This window comes from Microtus oregoni, unplaced genomic scaffold (assembly GCF_018167655.1).
Source record: "Microtus oregoni isolate MIOR12 unplaced genomic scaffold, Mior012 000027F_ref0000203, whole genome shotgun sequence".
Taxonomy (NCBI): domain Eukaryota; kingdom Metazoa; phylum Chordata; class Mammalia; order Rodentia; family Cricetidae; genus Microtus; species Microtus oregoni.
Genome location: NW_024543086.1, coordinates 21056935 through 21072629, shown reverse-complemented (window position 1 = coordinate 21072629; position 15695 = coordinate 21056935). Strand labels below are relative to the sequence as shown.

At 47.5% G+C, this 15695-nt stretch overlaps 4 non-coding genes across 4 annotated transcripts; all 4 read right to left on the bottom strand.

Moving 5' to 3' along the window:
• Window positions 1–2351: 2351 nt before the first annotated feature.
• Trnar-ccu lies at window positions 2352–2424 on the bottom strand. The gene has a single exon. It is a non-coding gene; the product is annotated as a tRNA-Arg (tRNA).
• A 3928-nt stretch (window positions 2425–6352) lies between these two features.
• On the bottom strand, window positions 6353–6424 carry Trnap-agg. Its single transcript has one exon. It is a non-coding gene; the product is annotated as a tRNA-Pro (tRNA).
• A 1795-nt stretch (window positions 6425–8219) lies between these two features.
• Trnak-cuu lies at window positions 8220–8292 on the bottom strand. Its single transcript has one exon. It is a non-coding gene; the product is annotated as a tRNA-Lys (tRNA).
• A 3839-nt stretch (window positions 8293–12131) lies between these two features.
• On the bottom strand, window positions 12132–12204 carry Trnak-cuu. The gene has a single exon. It is a non-coding gene; the product is annotated as a tRNA-Lys (tRNA).
• Between the last annotated feature and the right edge of the window lie 3491 nt (window positions 12205–15695).

Genomic DNA, 15695 nt, shown 5'->3' with positions numbered 1-15695 from the left:
ATTGCTCTTTGGGCTGACGAGGGAGGGGGACTATATTGGGGGAGGGGGAGGGAAATGGGAGGCGGCTGCGGGGAAGAGACAGAAATCTTTAATAAATAAATAAAAGGGGGCTGGAGAGATGGCTCAGTGGTTAAGAGCATTGCCTGCTCTTCCAAAGGTCCTGAGTTCAATTCCCAGCAACCACATGGTGGCTCACAACCATCTGTAAAGAGGTCTGGCGCCTCTTCTGGCCTTCAGGCATACAGACAGAATATTGTATACATAATAAATAAATAAATAAATAAATAAATAATAAAAACCGGGCAGTGGTGGCACACGGCTTTAATCCCAGCACTCGGGAGGCAGAGGCAGGCGGATCTTTGTGAGTTCGAGGCCAGCCTGGTCTACAAGAGCTAGTTCCAGGACAGGCACCAAAAGCTACAGAGAAACCTTGTCTCGAAAAATCAAAAATAAATAAATTAATTAATTAATTAATTAAAAATTTAAAAAAAGCAGAGAAAGAGAGAGAACAAGGCAAACTGGGAATGATGGTGCAGGCTTGTTATGCCAGCTCTTAAGAGGCTGACAAAGTAGAATCAAGAGTTTGAGGCCATCCTTGGCTATGTATTAGGTTTGATGCCTGCCTGGGCAGAGGAGGGAAAGAGAGAGAGAAAGGGTAAAGGAGAAAGAGGGAGAGATACCAAGGCCATCTTGAGCTACGTGGTAAGATGCTGTCTAGAACAGGTTAGAATAAGAAAATAAAGATGGGCTCCAGCTTAGAATCTACTGCTGCTTTTCACTTTCCCTTCCTCCTCCGGGTTGAGTCTTGTGGTTTAAACCCAGCAGATCACTTAACCTGAACACAAACACCCGCATCTGTTCTTCTACAGGTAATTCTCCCCACCCTGCACTGATACATACATCAGTCCAAGGGAAGGAAAGAGGAGGGGGTGAGGAGGGGCACGTGAAGGGAAACAGAAAAAGGTGGAGCACAAGGGGAACAGAGAAAACCACACATGCCTGCTTACTCTAGAATGCAGTCAAATTCCAGCGTGCTCTGAGCAGCCAGACCATTTCCCAGAAGACAGTGAAGTAAAATTAGGTATTAAAAAAAAAAAACAATTACTAGATACTGATTTATGATTTCTTTAGTAATTTGTTAAAGCAGCTTGTATTCTCTATTTGCCAAGCATGACTTCACTTGCTGCCTGACACAGAATGACCTGGGAAAATAGCTGGAACTATTAGTCATCCCTTAAAAACCTGCAGACTGCCACCTACTCTCCTTAGAATCTTGCTTGCCCACTCCACCTTGCGGTTTTAGAATATAGCTGGATTTGTCATCAAAGCCTTGCAGTTTGCCCTGACTACTGCCCACCAGCGACATCTTCTCTCTTCTGCTCTCAGTGCTGTCTGAGCACTACTCCAGGAAGGTGCCTTCAACAACAGCTGGCCTTGTGTTCAAAGGATCTTGGGCTTTATGTTATTGGTGTACTCACTAAGTCACAGACCAATAGGGACAGAATTTGCTGAACCCCAAACGATAGACTAATACCAAGACCCCCTCCCATCTTTTTCCCACCTCGAAGGAACTATAAAATGTCACAGAAATAGCCATTCCGAAGCAGAGATTCAAACAGAAGATCATCCACGACTCTAGTACAGTCCTTAGTCATCCCCCTCAGCCCTGCCAATTCTTCAAGGGCCGCCTGTCAGAAGAAAACCCTCACGTCCTTTCTCCTTTTGACCTCCCTCCTCTAGTCCAAGGAAGTAAAAGTCCTCAGCCCTGCTAGGAACTAGGCATGACGAGCTTGTTTGATTAAAAATCCCTCTCATGTTTTATCATCCAAGTAGACCAGAAGAGATTAAATTGTCTTTCTGCGGTTGAATCGTGTTAATAAAACAAATTGAAGTTGCATATGATGGGGTCACCCCTGTAAGGGAGCCACTCATGGAGCTGAAACTGAAGGAGAGTTCAAAGTCAGCCTGGACAACAGAGGGGAACACTCCAAAAAAAGAAAGGAACAGAAAGAAACAAACGTATTTAATTCTTCCCCTATGAATGATCCTTTTCCCTCTTTTATCCAACAGCTACACTAAAACATCTTGTAAAGAGATTCCTGAAAGTCTCCAGGCAGGGTAGACATCTCCCAAAAGCAGCTGGAACTCAGAAGCACATGTCCTGTGGTGTGGAAAGACAACACCCAGACTGCTTTCCAAAACCCTGCACGTTTAATCACAAGGGCACATTTCTTGAGTAAATGGCATTTTTTTTATCTTTTGATTATTCGATTTTCTTTTCATTATGCTCTGCTGTGGATGATATAGCAGCTTAAAATGTTACCTGTCAAGGCAGGTAGTAGGATACACATTACCCCAGGTGGGACTCGAACCCACAATCCCTGGCTTAGGAGGCCAGTGCCTTATCCATTAGGCCACTGGGGCGGATGATGAGAGCCTCCCTTGAAAATTTTTTAAAGGAACACTTCCGCGCCGGTGGTTAAACCATCGTTCGGTTACTAGCATTTATTTACCCAGGATATCTTGCCCAAGTCACTTTAGCGTTCCAGCCCCAGCGCCCTCGCATGCCACGAGCTCCTCTGGCTGGGCACGTTCCGGATCTTGCAACCTCAGTCCACGGCTCGCTGGGCCTCGCGCCTGCACTTCCTCCCCGGGGCTGCCTGGCTCCGGACACACCGCATTAACTTTAGGGTAAAGACTTGGGAAGCACTAGGAAAAATAGAGGTCCCTAGCTGGCTCTGTCGGTGAAGTCCTGAACCCTCGAAAATCCCTCCGTGTGTTCTTCCCTGGCCTCTCACTGAACCGCACTGCAGAGAGAGACGCCAGGACCCAGACCGAAACAGAGGAACCCACCCACCTGACCCTACAAGGCTCGATCGCTGAAGTCAGAGCCTTCGCGTCCTCACGCCTGCAGCCACTGCAGCCCCGGGACTGGACGCGACCTTCGAAGCTTGGGCACCGTCCAGGGTCCAGGAGATTCGGCCCTGAGCCTAAGGCTGTGCAGACACTGGTGCACCGGGGGTATCGGGGTGCCAGACAAAACAGAGCGGCCTGAAGCTACTTCCTTGGCGGAGTTGTCAGGAAACTCTCTCTTCGTTCACGGTAACTGGCAATTTGCCTAGTGGTAAAAATTCGGCAGAATCGGAAGCTGTTCCGATCCATCTCCACGCTGCCGTCCAGCTCCCGGAACCTTAGAGGGACACCTTCCTCCTCCTCGCCCTGTCAGCGTCCTCTGCTCTGGAATCTGCCTTGCGGTTTCGAACCGCGGTACTGGGAGACCGAGGCTCATCCCGGACTGCAGAGGCGGGCGCTGCCTGCGGTTCATGTAATAGGTTTCCCGTCCGAAGCGTGAGGTGAACTTCGCTAGCTTAAAAAAAAAAAAAATCCTTTGCATTTTTACGGAAATGCAAGAGAAAAAGGAAGATCCAACTAAGACCCATAAAACTGAGGTCCTAGCTAGTTCCAGCGCGAGTCTGCGCCTCGGAGACCTTAAAGATGCTAGGAGACCAGAGGGCCCGAGGAGGGCACAGACCTCGGACCCTTCAGGTCGAGCTGGGACCCGAGAACAGACTTCTGATAACTAGAGTCCGGTGATCTGGTATAAGATTTGCCCTTAAAGGCTACTGACAAACTTCAAACTGAAGTGTATTCGCAGGCCAGATGTCTTGTAGATTGTACCACAACCCTGACTAATAGTGTTTTGTAGTCCAGGCTGCCTCAGACTCGACGTACAGCTGAGGATGACCTTGAACTTCCGAACCTCCTTCCTCCACTTCCCAAACTCTGGGATTACAGGCGTGGTACGTGCCTCGGTACAGAGCTTCTAAGTGGTTTTTTTTTTTTTTGGCATACTTTTTTTTAATTTATTTATTTATTAAAGATTTCTGTCTCTTCCCCGCCGCCGCCTCCCATTTCCCCCCCCCTCCTCCAATCAAGTCCCCCTCCCTTGTCAGCCCAAAGAGCAATCAGGGTTCCGTGCCCTGTGGGAAGTCCAAGGACCACCCACCTCCATCCAGGTCTAATAAGGTGAGCATCCAAACTGTCTAGGCTCCCACAAAGCCAGTACGTGCAGTAGGATCAAAAACCCATTGCCATTGTTCTTGAGTTCTCAGTAGTCCTCATTGTCCGCTATGTTCAGCGAGTCCGGTTTTATCCCAGGCTTTTTCAGACCCAGGCCAGCTGGCCTTGGTGAGTTCCCGATAGAACATCCCCATTGTCTCAGTGTGTGGGTGCACCCCTCGCGGTCCTGAGTTCCTTGCTCGTGCTCTCTCTCCATCTGCTCCTGATTTGGACCTTGAGATTTCTGTCCGGTGCTCCAATGTGGGTCTCTGTCTCTGTCTCCTTTCATCGCCTGATGAAGGTTAATATTCAGGAGGATGCCTATATGTTTTTCTTTGGGTTCTCCTTATTTAGCTTCTCTAGGATCACTAATTATAGGCTCAATGTCCTTTGTTTATGGCTAGAAACCAAATATGAGTGAGTACATCCCATGTTCCTCTTTTTAGGTCTGGCTTACCTCACTCAGGATAGTGTTTTCTATTTCCATCCATTTGCATGCAAAATTCAAGAAGTCTTTGTTTTTTACTGCTGAGTAGTACTCTAAAATGTATATATTCCATACTTTCTTCATCCATTCTTCCATTGAAGGGCATCTAGGTTGTTTCCAGGTTCTGGCTATTACAAACAATGCTGCTATGAACATAGTAGAGCATATACTTTTGTTATATGATAAGGCCTCTTTTGGGTATATTCCCAAGAGTGGTATTGCTGGGTCCAGGGGTAGTTTGGTCCCGAATTTCCTGAGAAACTGCCACACTGCTTTCCAAAGTGGTTGCACAAGTTTGCATTCCCACCAGCAATGGATGAATGTACCCCTTTCTCCACAACCTCTCCAGCAAAGGCTATCATTGGTATTTTCTAAGTGTTTTCTTATCAGCAGAGCCGTACTAAATTCTTTGGCAAAAGCGCTACACAAACTCTGGGACTAGTCGGCAGATCCATGGCAGCGTAGTAAATCAACCCGGACCTTGCTGAGCTATGTTTTCGAATGCCTGAACGGCATTTGCATATTCTTCTTGCACGTTTGTTAGACTTGTTCGTAGTAACACGATCATCTCTGACCCTGATGTGAAAGGTCTGTAGCTCAGGTTTGTCCTGAACTCTGCGTTTCTGACCTTCCTGTCTCCACTTCTCATTTGCTGGAAACTATAGGCTTATGAATTAATCTGGTGCTCAGGTTGGAGCTCAGAGCCCTGCCTCAAACAGAAAACAAACAAGCAAGACCGCCTTGAGAGACTTCTATTTGTTTAGGAAGTCCTTCTATTTAGCCAAGGTTGATTTTCAATACAGGCCAACCTTCTCTTCTCCAGGTTGCGTGCAGGGGATTTAACCAGAGACTAAGGCGTGCTAGACAGGGTGTGGTCACTTTCTTCTTGAACTCACTCCTTGAAGGTTTTTGAAGAGTGCAGTGATAATAAACCAGGAAATGTAACTTTTTTCCTCCACAACCCCTGGAGCGATATATAAGGTTCTCAACATCTTAGGCCATTTTCTCTCCCAAACAGCAACCAGCGGGGTGGAGCGGGCGGGGTGTTTTCCTATGCGTTCTCACCTGTCCAGCACAAATTCAAGGGGTCCCAGCCACCTGCTCCAGTTCTCCCAGCATCCCTAGGGTCCCAGAGGGATTGATTGGCAAATGCCTTGTAAGGAACTATTAGTTTGAGGCTCCGTGCACCTCCCCAGGGTTCCCGGGGTCATTTGCATTTGGCTAAAAATTCCTTTAGTGACGTGAAAGTTCTCTGCTTTGGTTGGTTGGAACTTGAGGGGGAGAGGGGAGAAGGGTTTCACTACTTAGCTCAGGCTGTCCTGTAACTCAGTCTCCTGCCCCATCCACCCTAGTACCGGAATCTGGCATGCACCATCCTACTCACTTTCAAGGCTGTTTGGTTTTTTGGTTTTGTTGTTTTGTTTTTTGACACCACACCTGGATTGATTTTTTTTTTAATCCAGCATTTTTCATTATTTTTATACATCAGGTTAGTTTGAATAATCCCAGCCATTCTCGTTGATGGAAATTTTGAATTATGAGCTGATGCTATGGCTCAGATAATTGCTTGCCTAGCTCTGAGCTCCAACCTGAGCACCAGATTAATTCATAAGCCTATAGTTTCCAGCAAATGAGAAGTGGAGACAGGAAGGTCAGAAACGCAGAGTTCAGGACAAACCTGAGCTACAGAAGACCCTGCCTCAAACAGAAAACAAACAAGCAAGAACCGCCTTGAGAGACTTCTATTTGTTTAGGAAGTCCTTCTATTTAGCCAAGGTTGATTTTCAATACAGGCCAAAATGGTTAGGGCTCGTCCGGGATTTGAACCCGGGACCTCTCGCACCCTAAGCAAGAATCATACCCCTAGACCAACAAGCCTTGAAACTTAAGGACATCTGCTTCTTTTAAGGATGGTGACAAATTCCTGTGGTTGGCTTGCACAGACCTAAAAAGTTTCAGATCCATCTGGAAAGGGTAAATTTAAAAGCAGGAGAAACTGCCCAGTGCCCGACTCCATCCAGAACGTCAAAAATGGAAGACACTCCGTGACACCCACATCCCACATCCATGGCCAGTCTCCTGCCGGCTCGAAGTGGAGAAGACCCACAAGACCGCTCCGTCCTGTGGTTGAGAGAATATTTGGGAAGGATGCGGAACATCTGCAGTAAGGTCCTTTGTTGCGGATAAATCCAAACTAAAATACCAACTTGCCCAACGTGGGGCTCGAACCCACGACCTTAAGATTAAGAGTCTCATGCTCTACTGACTGAGCTAGCCGGGCGTCTTGAAGGCGCCTACTGAATAGACAAATTAGTAAGGGTAGCCTGAGGGTACTGGAACATAAGTCTGTATCTGAAACTAAAACCATTTTTGAAATTTCCCCCCACAAAGATGCTCGGCTCAGACACCCCGTCTGCTCCCTCCCTCAGGCCAAGAACGCCTTTGCCCGTTGAGGTGAACCCCAGGGCTGGGAAGTGCAGCCCAATTCTCCAACACACCGCTCTCCCCAGGATAAAACTAGGATAAAGCAGGGTTACGGGCTGACCTGCCAGCTCCCTTCTTCTCCCCGACCTGGGGGTCTCACATCTCTGTCTTCTGGTGGCGCCTCCTCAACAAAAACAAGCTTTCCCCAACCAGTCCCGCACCTAATCGCATTGGTCTCACACCTCACGAAAACATCTACATAGCCAGACGTGGGGGACAAAACCCGACAGGTCTGGCGGTGGAGGAGCGCATCGGAACCTAAGACCGCACTTGTGTCGAGCTGAGTCGCTTCTACGAATGCCCCGACGTGGGCTTCTCTGCTTTTCCCATCCCAGTTTCCCCGGAACTAAACCTAAATGGGAGAGGGATCGCTTTCGGTAGGGCGGGAACCCTGAAGTTAGGAGACTTACCTTCTCGGGTCTTGGGCTTAGTCTAAGGACCACACAGCCTGGGAGCTGGCTGGTACAGGGTAGCCCTAAGGAGACACGAGTCGGTAAACTATATTCCAACTGCGACTGGAAGAGTGTGAGCAGAGCCCACAGTGGAGTCACAGGTGAGGCTCCAGTGTGGCTAGACACACTGACTCCAGCCAGCCTAAACGTCCCCAGTACCTGGATTGCATGCCCAGGGACCTAATCCAATGACCCTTGGACAAGGACTTCATCCTGCTTTAACTAGGACCGGTTCGACACACGGGGCCTTACGCTAGGCAAGGGCTCATCTACTTTTTAAGTTTCAATTGTGTGTTTTCAAATGTAGAAGCATGTGCTCCTTTTCTTCAAGCTAAAAGATGGAAGAACTCTTCTGCTTCAAAGATATTCCCATTATTTTCCTTTTTAAAATATAGTGAGCACAGTTGTGTTATGATTGTCTGATGACCTCAGCGTCTAAAATCTTTGTAATTTTCTTTCTTACGCTTATTGCCGCAATCTGAGTGCCCTAATTCTATGCAATCCCACTGTATTCACCTCCGCTCACTGTCCGGAGTGCTGATCCTCTAGCCGAGCACAGCCCGTCCCGCATCGCAGAGCTTGACAAGGTTCAGCGAAACTGAGTAAAAAGTCGGCAATCCGGTATGGAGAGAGGTAAAGACCGGATAAAGTACAGTACAACGTCGTTGAGGGGCTTGGAAAACAGCACCCACTCTCAAGGCTCGGTGTCTCAAGAATTCAAACTAAAAAGAGTAGACCGCCCAACGTGGGGCTCGAACCCACGACCCTGAGATTAAGAGTCTCATGCTCTACCGACTGAGCTAGCCGGGCGTCGGGCAATACCGGTTTTTGAGCATCAAGATTGACTTGAACATACTGGAAACTGCGAAAAGTAAGGACAAAGGTCCTGGTCCTACACGGAGTCTCCTACACTAACTCACCTCAGATGCCCAGGTTCCTCCCAGGCCGGGGCGCCAAGGTTGCGGCACCGGGAGGACAGAGGGCCGGAGAAGCCCTTCTTGGGGTGAAACTACGGAGGGCGCGGTAGAGAGCTAAGCGTCCATCATTTCACCCAGGCCAGAGGAGACTTCCCTTCCATCTGTGCTCGACCGGCCTCCCTCCAATTCCTGCCTTTTAACCTGAAAAAATAAGGTCCCAGAACCAGAACCAGACCCCACACAAATATCTACGCAGGCAGAAGGGCTAAACCCCACACAACCGGCCCTGGAGGAATGCAGCGGAACAGTGACCTAGATCTGGCTGCCTCAGGTCCGTGGGTTGGGCTCCAACTTGGGCTCTATGAATCATCAGAGTCTACTTTGGCGTGCCAGCTGAGGTTCCAAAAAGGTCAGAAATACTGATCCGACACAGTCCAAGTGTTCTCAGTGCCTGAATCATACCCATGTGCCTAACTCCAATGACCCTGGAAACGGGCTACCTGGGTAGAACTACGTCCTTAACTGCGGGCGCGCGCACGCTGACCCCACACTCAGCTAAACAACTCAGACACCGCTAGGCAAATACTCAACGATTGCGCTATCTTCCACATCATTTAAAATTTAAGCTTCATTGTATTTTTTTTAAGCCAAGGTGAATTGCCATTTTCTTGGTACATTTCTTTGTATAGAGAAGTCTGCGAAATATCGTAGAAGCCGTGCGCTTTTGTCAAGGACAGAAGGGCATAGTAAGTAATAGGGAGATCGACCCCACCCCCCACCCCCATCCCCCGGAATCGGTGCAGGACACACTCAGACACCAAATTCTTAGCACAAAGGAGATTTATTATCCCGGAGCGACAAGCAGGAGGAACCGAGACGGGGCAGGCTGCAAAGTCAACCAGTAATCAGTAGCGACAAGCAAGGTTTTTTGTTTCTTTTTGTTTTTGGTCGGGGTGGGTTTTAAGGAGAAAAGGGGGAATCTGTGCTAGGGTGAGTTGGTAAATCCTGATTGGATATGTTAGCAAATAATGAATTTTGATTGATGGACCTTGGTGTTTTGTCTCAGGAATGAGTCAGTGGACAATTGGATCTTGGGGGCTGGATTTAGGAATATAATTCTAACAGTTCCAGCAAAGGAGAGAGAGGGTAAAAGGCAAAATCCATCGGCGCCACGCTCGCCACGCTCAGGCCTTCTAGAGCCATTCATAAGCCGTGAGTCACTCTAACAAACCCTGCATCCATCCCCACCCCCCAAATTGGTCCTCAGATCCACTAATGTATTTCACTCGGGATATTTGGCTTGTGACAAGTTCTCAATCCCTCTATCCCAAACAAAAACAAAGATCAGGCCTACCGATAACATGTCTGTAGGATGGAGTGGGGAAAACCCAAAACTGAGGGTTCTGAACTACTGGGGGAGACAAAGATACTGCTTGTTTGCTTGCTTGCTTGCTTGTGCTCATTCAAGCAAGATTTCAATTCTCTATCTGTCTGTCTGTCTGTCTATCTATCTATCTAATCAACCTATCTCATCTAGCAGCCATAAGAATCAGCTCTCTCTTACCAAAAGCAATCAATCTACAGATTCAATGCAATGCCCATCAAAATCCCAGCAAAATTCTTCATAGACCTCGAAAGAACAGTACTCAACTTCGTATGGAAAAGCAAAAAACCCAGGATAGCCAAAACAATCCTGTACAATAAAAGAAACTTCTGGAGGCATCACAATCCCTGACTTCAAACTCTACTACAAAGCTACAGTACTGAAAACAGCCTGGTATTGGCATAAGAACAGACAGGAGGACCAATGGAACCGAATAGAAAACCCGGATATCAATCCACACATCTTTGAACACCTGATCTTTGATAAAGAAGCAAAAAGTATCAAATGGGGAAAAAACCATATTTAACAAGTGGTGCTGGCATAACTGGATATCAACATGTAGAAGAATGAAAATAGACCCATATCTATCACCATGCACAAAACTCAAGTCTAAATGGATCAAAGACCTCAACATAAAGCCAGCTACACTGAGCCTTATAGAAGAGAAAGTGGGAAGTACACTTGAATGCATTGGCACTGGGAACCACTTCCTAAATATAACCCCAGCAGCACAGACACTGAGAGAAACAATAAATGGGACCTCCTGAAACTGAAAAGCTTCTGTAAAGCAAAGGACATGGTCAACAAGACAAAACAAGAGCCTACAGAACGGGAAAAGATCTTCACTAACCCCACATCAGACAGAGGTCTGATCTCCAAAATATACAAAGAACTCAAGAAATTGAACACCAAAAAAAAAAAATCACATAATCCAATAAAAAAATGGAGTACAGACCTAAACAGAGAACTCTCAACAGAGGAATCTAAAATGACTAAAGACACTTAAGGAAATGTTCAACATCCTAAGTCATCAGAGAAATGCAAATCAAAACAACTCTGAGATTCCATCTTACACCTGTAAAAATGGCCAAGATCAAAAACACTGATGACAACTTATGCTGGAGAGGTTGTGGGGAAAAGGGAACACTCTTGCATTGCTGGTGGGAATGCAAGCTGGTACAGCCCCTTTGAATGTCAGTGTGGCGATTTCTCAGAAAATTAGGAAACAACCTTCCTCAAGACCCAGTAATACCACTTTTGGGTATATATCCAAAGGATACTCAGTGGTTACACAAGGACATGTGCTCAACTATGTTCCTAGCAGCTTTGTTTGTCATAGCCAGAACCTGGAAACAACTTAAATGCCCCTCGATCGAAGAATGGATAAGGAAAATGTGGTACATTTACACAATGGAGTACTACACAGCAGAAGAAAAAATAACGACATCTTGAATTTTGCAGGAAAATGGATGGAGCTAGAAAACATCATTTTGAGTGAGGTAACCCAGACACAGAAAGACAATTATCACATGTACTCACTCATAGGTGGTTTTTAAACATAAAGCAAAGAAAACCATCCTACAAATCACAATCCCAGAGAACCTAGACAACAATGCGGACACTAAGAGAGACTTACATAGATCTAATCTACATGGGAAATAAAAAAAGACAAGATCTCTTGAGTAAATTGGGAGAACAGGGATCTTGGGGGAGGATTGAAGGGGAGGGGAGAGGAAGGGAGAGGAGCAGAGAAAAATGTAAAGCTCAATAAAAATCCATTAAAAAAGAAAAATCAAAATAAATAATAATTTAAAAAAAGAATCAGCTCTCAGAACTCCTGTAGCTGGTAAATTAAAATCCCATTTCCCTTGCTCACAGTCAGGACCAAGACCTGCCTTTACCTTCACCTCTCTGCCTAATGTAGGACTCGGCTTCCTGTGCAGCGCTTTGTTGATTACACCAGACCCTGATATCTGAGAGGGCCAAAAGTCACCCAACTACTAAGAAGATAGGGAACTCCTGAGGTAAGGGAGTAGCAATGAATGAGAGTGGGAGCTTCCCTCCGGAAGGGATTGGCAAAGGAGCTAAGCCTTCCATCCAACAAGTGTGAGAGGTTTTTTGTTTTCTTTTAAGATTTATTTATTATATATACAACTTTATGCCTCATACCCACACGCCAGAGGAGGGCGCCAGGTCTCTTTTTCAGATGGTTTGGAGCCACCATGTGGTTGCTGGGAATTGAACTCATGACCTCTGGAAGAGCAGACAGTGCTCTTAACCTCTGAGTCATCTCTTCAGCCCAGTGTGAGAGTTTATATACTCCGTATTTTAAGACAAAAACATCTAATCGCCCAACGTGGGGCTCGAACCCACGACCCTGAGATTAAGAGTCTCATGCTCTACCGACTGAGCTAGCCGGGCAACACACGAGAATACCTGTCTCTTCGATATAAGGTTTTACTAACAGTGAATTGACGGTATTAGAGACTGGCTAAAGAAATAAACCCACTTCAGAGATTAGGGGAAACTTCTAAAGTAGTTAAGAATTTCCACACACAACCGAGCCCCGAGCGCCAAAAAGAACCGCAGGAAAGCAAAGGGAGGACCTTGAAGCCAGGGCTACTTCCTGCGGCCCTCCCTGGGAACAAAACCGTTGTCTGAATGTTAGAGAGAGGAATGTGGCTGAACGCCCGCTGGTTCTCCTTCCCCTATTCCCAGCTGCACCTCATTCCCTTCCCCCAACCCCCGTCTGGGGGCGTTGGAGCCCTCAGTCCCTACCCTCTAACCACTTAAGTAAGAGTCCCCAGAGCCGGAGCCTTGGAGCACAATTGTTCTATTCACACACCAGAGAAACGTACTGCTAACACGCGCAGCCTCTGCTGGCGCTGGAGGAGCGAGACCCAACCTGGGTACGCAGCTGCTCTAGGTCTTTGCGCATCTGGTCAGAAAACAGGCAACCAGCGGCTGCTTAATAAACTGTATGTTTGACTAGACAGACGTCTCTGCTTTCCTTCGTGTCCCCCAAATTGAACCTAATCTAAACGTAGGAGGTGTCTGGTGTCTCTGGAACCCTGACTTTGTCGTCAAGAGCCTTAAGCCTCTCAGGACTTAGCCCAGGTGGCACAAAGTCTGGGAGCTGGCATAAGGTAGCCATGGGGGTGGGGGTGGGGAGACAGTCAGCTGACTCCAGCTAGTGCTCAGGATGTGGGGCAGTAGGGTTTAGCTTGGTATCCCAGCCGAGGTTCCAACAAGGCTAGAGGTACTGATCTGAGCCAACAGAATGGCGCCCCCAGAGTCCTGTCCACACCCACCCTCTGGGCTTCACTCCTCCTCGGTCCTTTTCAGACAGAGGCCCCGGAGTCTGGTTTTACCCAAGCCCCAGGAAGAAGACCTATCACACAGCACTGCTGCACCCAGAGTACCAGAAGCTGAGGTCGCGCGCCGTCTGCAGAACACAGCACTGATGGAGGAGCGGGTCTGTCTTGAGTCGTCTCCCTATCTCTGAGTCCTGTTTCCACTCTCAGGGTTGGGCTGAGTTTCCTCACCATGTCATTGCAAGCATCCTTAACCGCGGAAGAAAAGTCAAGCATAGGAAGGCTGGCTCTTTGTCATCACCCCCACGCACAGGGGTTCGAGTCCGACATTACACAGACTCGACAAGCCTCCACCACCTCAGCTTCGCCTACTTCTAAAGCTTCCATCGCTGTGTGCTTTTCTCTGTAGAAGTGCTCGCTCTTTTATTTTTCCTATCTCTAAGACTCAAAGATCTTTCGATTTCAAGGATACTTTCATCATTGTCCTTCTTTAGACACAGTAAACTTAGCCGTTGCTCATAGGACTTGTTTTTTTTTAAAAAAAAAATTTATTTATACAATGTTCTTTCTGTCTGTGTGCCTGCATGCCTGAAGAGGGCGCCAGACCTCATTACAGATGGTTGTGAGCCACCATGTGGTTGCCGGGAATTGAACTCAGGACCCTTGGAAGAGCAGGCAATGCTCTTAATCACTGAGCCATCTCTCCAGCCCAGGACTTGTTTTAAAAGGTAAACTGCCAAGTTTCTTTTTAAAAAAATATTTCACATTTATTTGTGTATGTGTTCATGGGGTGTGCATGTATGTGATCATGGTCACACGCATGAGCAAGTCAGAGGACAACTTGCGGGAGTCAGTTCTCTCCTTCAGCCACATGGGTTCTGGGTCTTCCAGGTCTTGCCAGGTCTTGCCAGCTTGGCAGTGGGCATCTTTACTTCTTCTCTCTCTCTCTCTCTCTCTCTCTCTCTCTCTCTCTCTCTCTCTGATTTGAATGACTTATTTTTAGTGTAAGGGTGTTTCACTTGTGTATAGTGCCCACAGATAGGTTATTGGATCCCCCGGAACTTGAGTTAAGATAGTTGTGAGCTGTCATGCGGGGTGTGGGTGCTTGGGATTGAACGCGGGTCCTCGGAAAGAGCAGACAGGGCTCTTAATTGCTGAACCATCTCTCTATCCCCTTTTTGTTTGTGTGTATGTGTGAGGCCGAGTTTATGTTCATCCTATGCAGACGAGATGTGGGGATCTGATCCTGCAGAGCTGGGATTGCTGCAGCTGTGAGCCACCTGTGGGCATTGAGAACTGGAGCTAGGTCCTCTGCAAGGGCAGTAAATGCTCCTAGCTGCTGAGCCATCTCTCCAGTGCAAGCTGTTAAGTTGGGAGCATAGGCCCCAGCCCCTCGCATCTATCCCAGCCCCCAGGCCTGAGAGTTATATTGGTCTGGACTCCAAATCCCAACAGGCCAGGTTCTGACGGGGCCGGGGGGAAGGGGGGTTGGGGGGGTTCAGGACCACTCCCACAGAGTATTTAAATGAACTCCCAAAAGAGGAACACGTGGTCTCTTTTCCTTCCTCCCAGTGGTGCCAGCCTCCTGGTTCCCCCTCGGGGCCACCCGAGGGCACAGAACTCCCATTAAACCTGGATATTTCTTAATTTGGCTTGTTTTGATTTGGCTTGATTGAGAATTTGTGTCGGCAGAGTGCTTGTGTTAGGAAGCCCCACCTCTATTTTCTTGATACATTTCTTTCTACAGGGAATTCTGCAAAAATATACCCTAAAAGTGGGGTTCCCCACCAAAATCTGATTATTTACTTCTACCAACGATGAAAAGGCATAATAAGTAGTGTGCTGTTCTAACTAGATCCATCCAGCTTTGTTTTGCTACCCTCCCACCCCAAATCGGTATTCCATTATACAAATTTACATCATCTATGATTCGTGGTTCATGGCACATTCTCCAAGCCTTCTATCCCAAACAAAGACCAGGCCTGCCACATCCACAGAACAGAGTGGAAAAGACCCAGCATGACCTCAGGACCAGAAATTACTACCGGGAAAGAGGGGGTCCAGGGAGCTTTCCCCTGCTGGTGGTGGTGGGGTAACCTTTAATCCCAGCACTTGGGAGGCAGAGGCCAACCTGGTCTAGGTTGGCCAGGGTTATATAGAGCAAAGGAATATGCAGAGAAGCCCTGTCTCAAAAAAAACCCCAAACAAAAAGAAAAGCAACAGAAAAAGAAGTGATACAGTGGGTGGAGAGGTTTGGGGTAGGGAATCAGCAAGAGGGGGTCATCTGCTACCTGTTATGGTTTTGGTCCCTTTAAGAGACAAGCCACACCCACTCCCCTCCCCATCCGCTGAGGCAGGCTGATCTTCAGCTTCCAGCCTGAGCTCATTCTCTTTTCCATCTTCCTCTCAGAGGGGCAGCTTCGCTTCTGCCTCTCTCCCCACTTCTCTGCTTCCCCCCTTCTCTGTCTCTGTCTCTTTCTCTTCTTCTTCTTCTTCTTCTTCTTCTTCTCTCTCTCTCTCTCTCTCTCTCTCCCTCTCTCTCTCCCTCCCCTCCCTTCACCCTTCCTCCTCCATAACCCCCTGAATAAACATTCAACC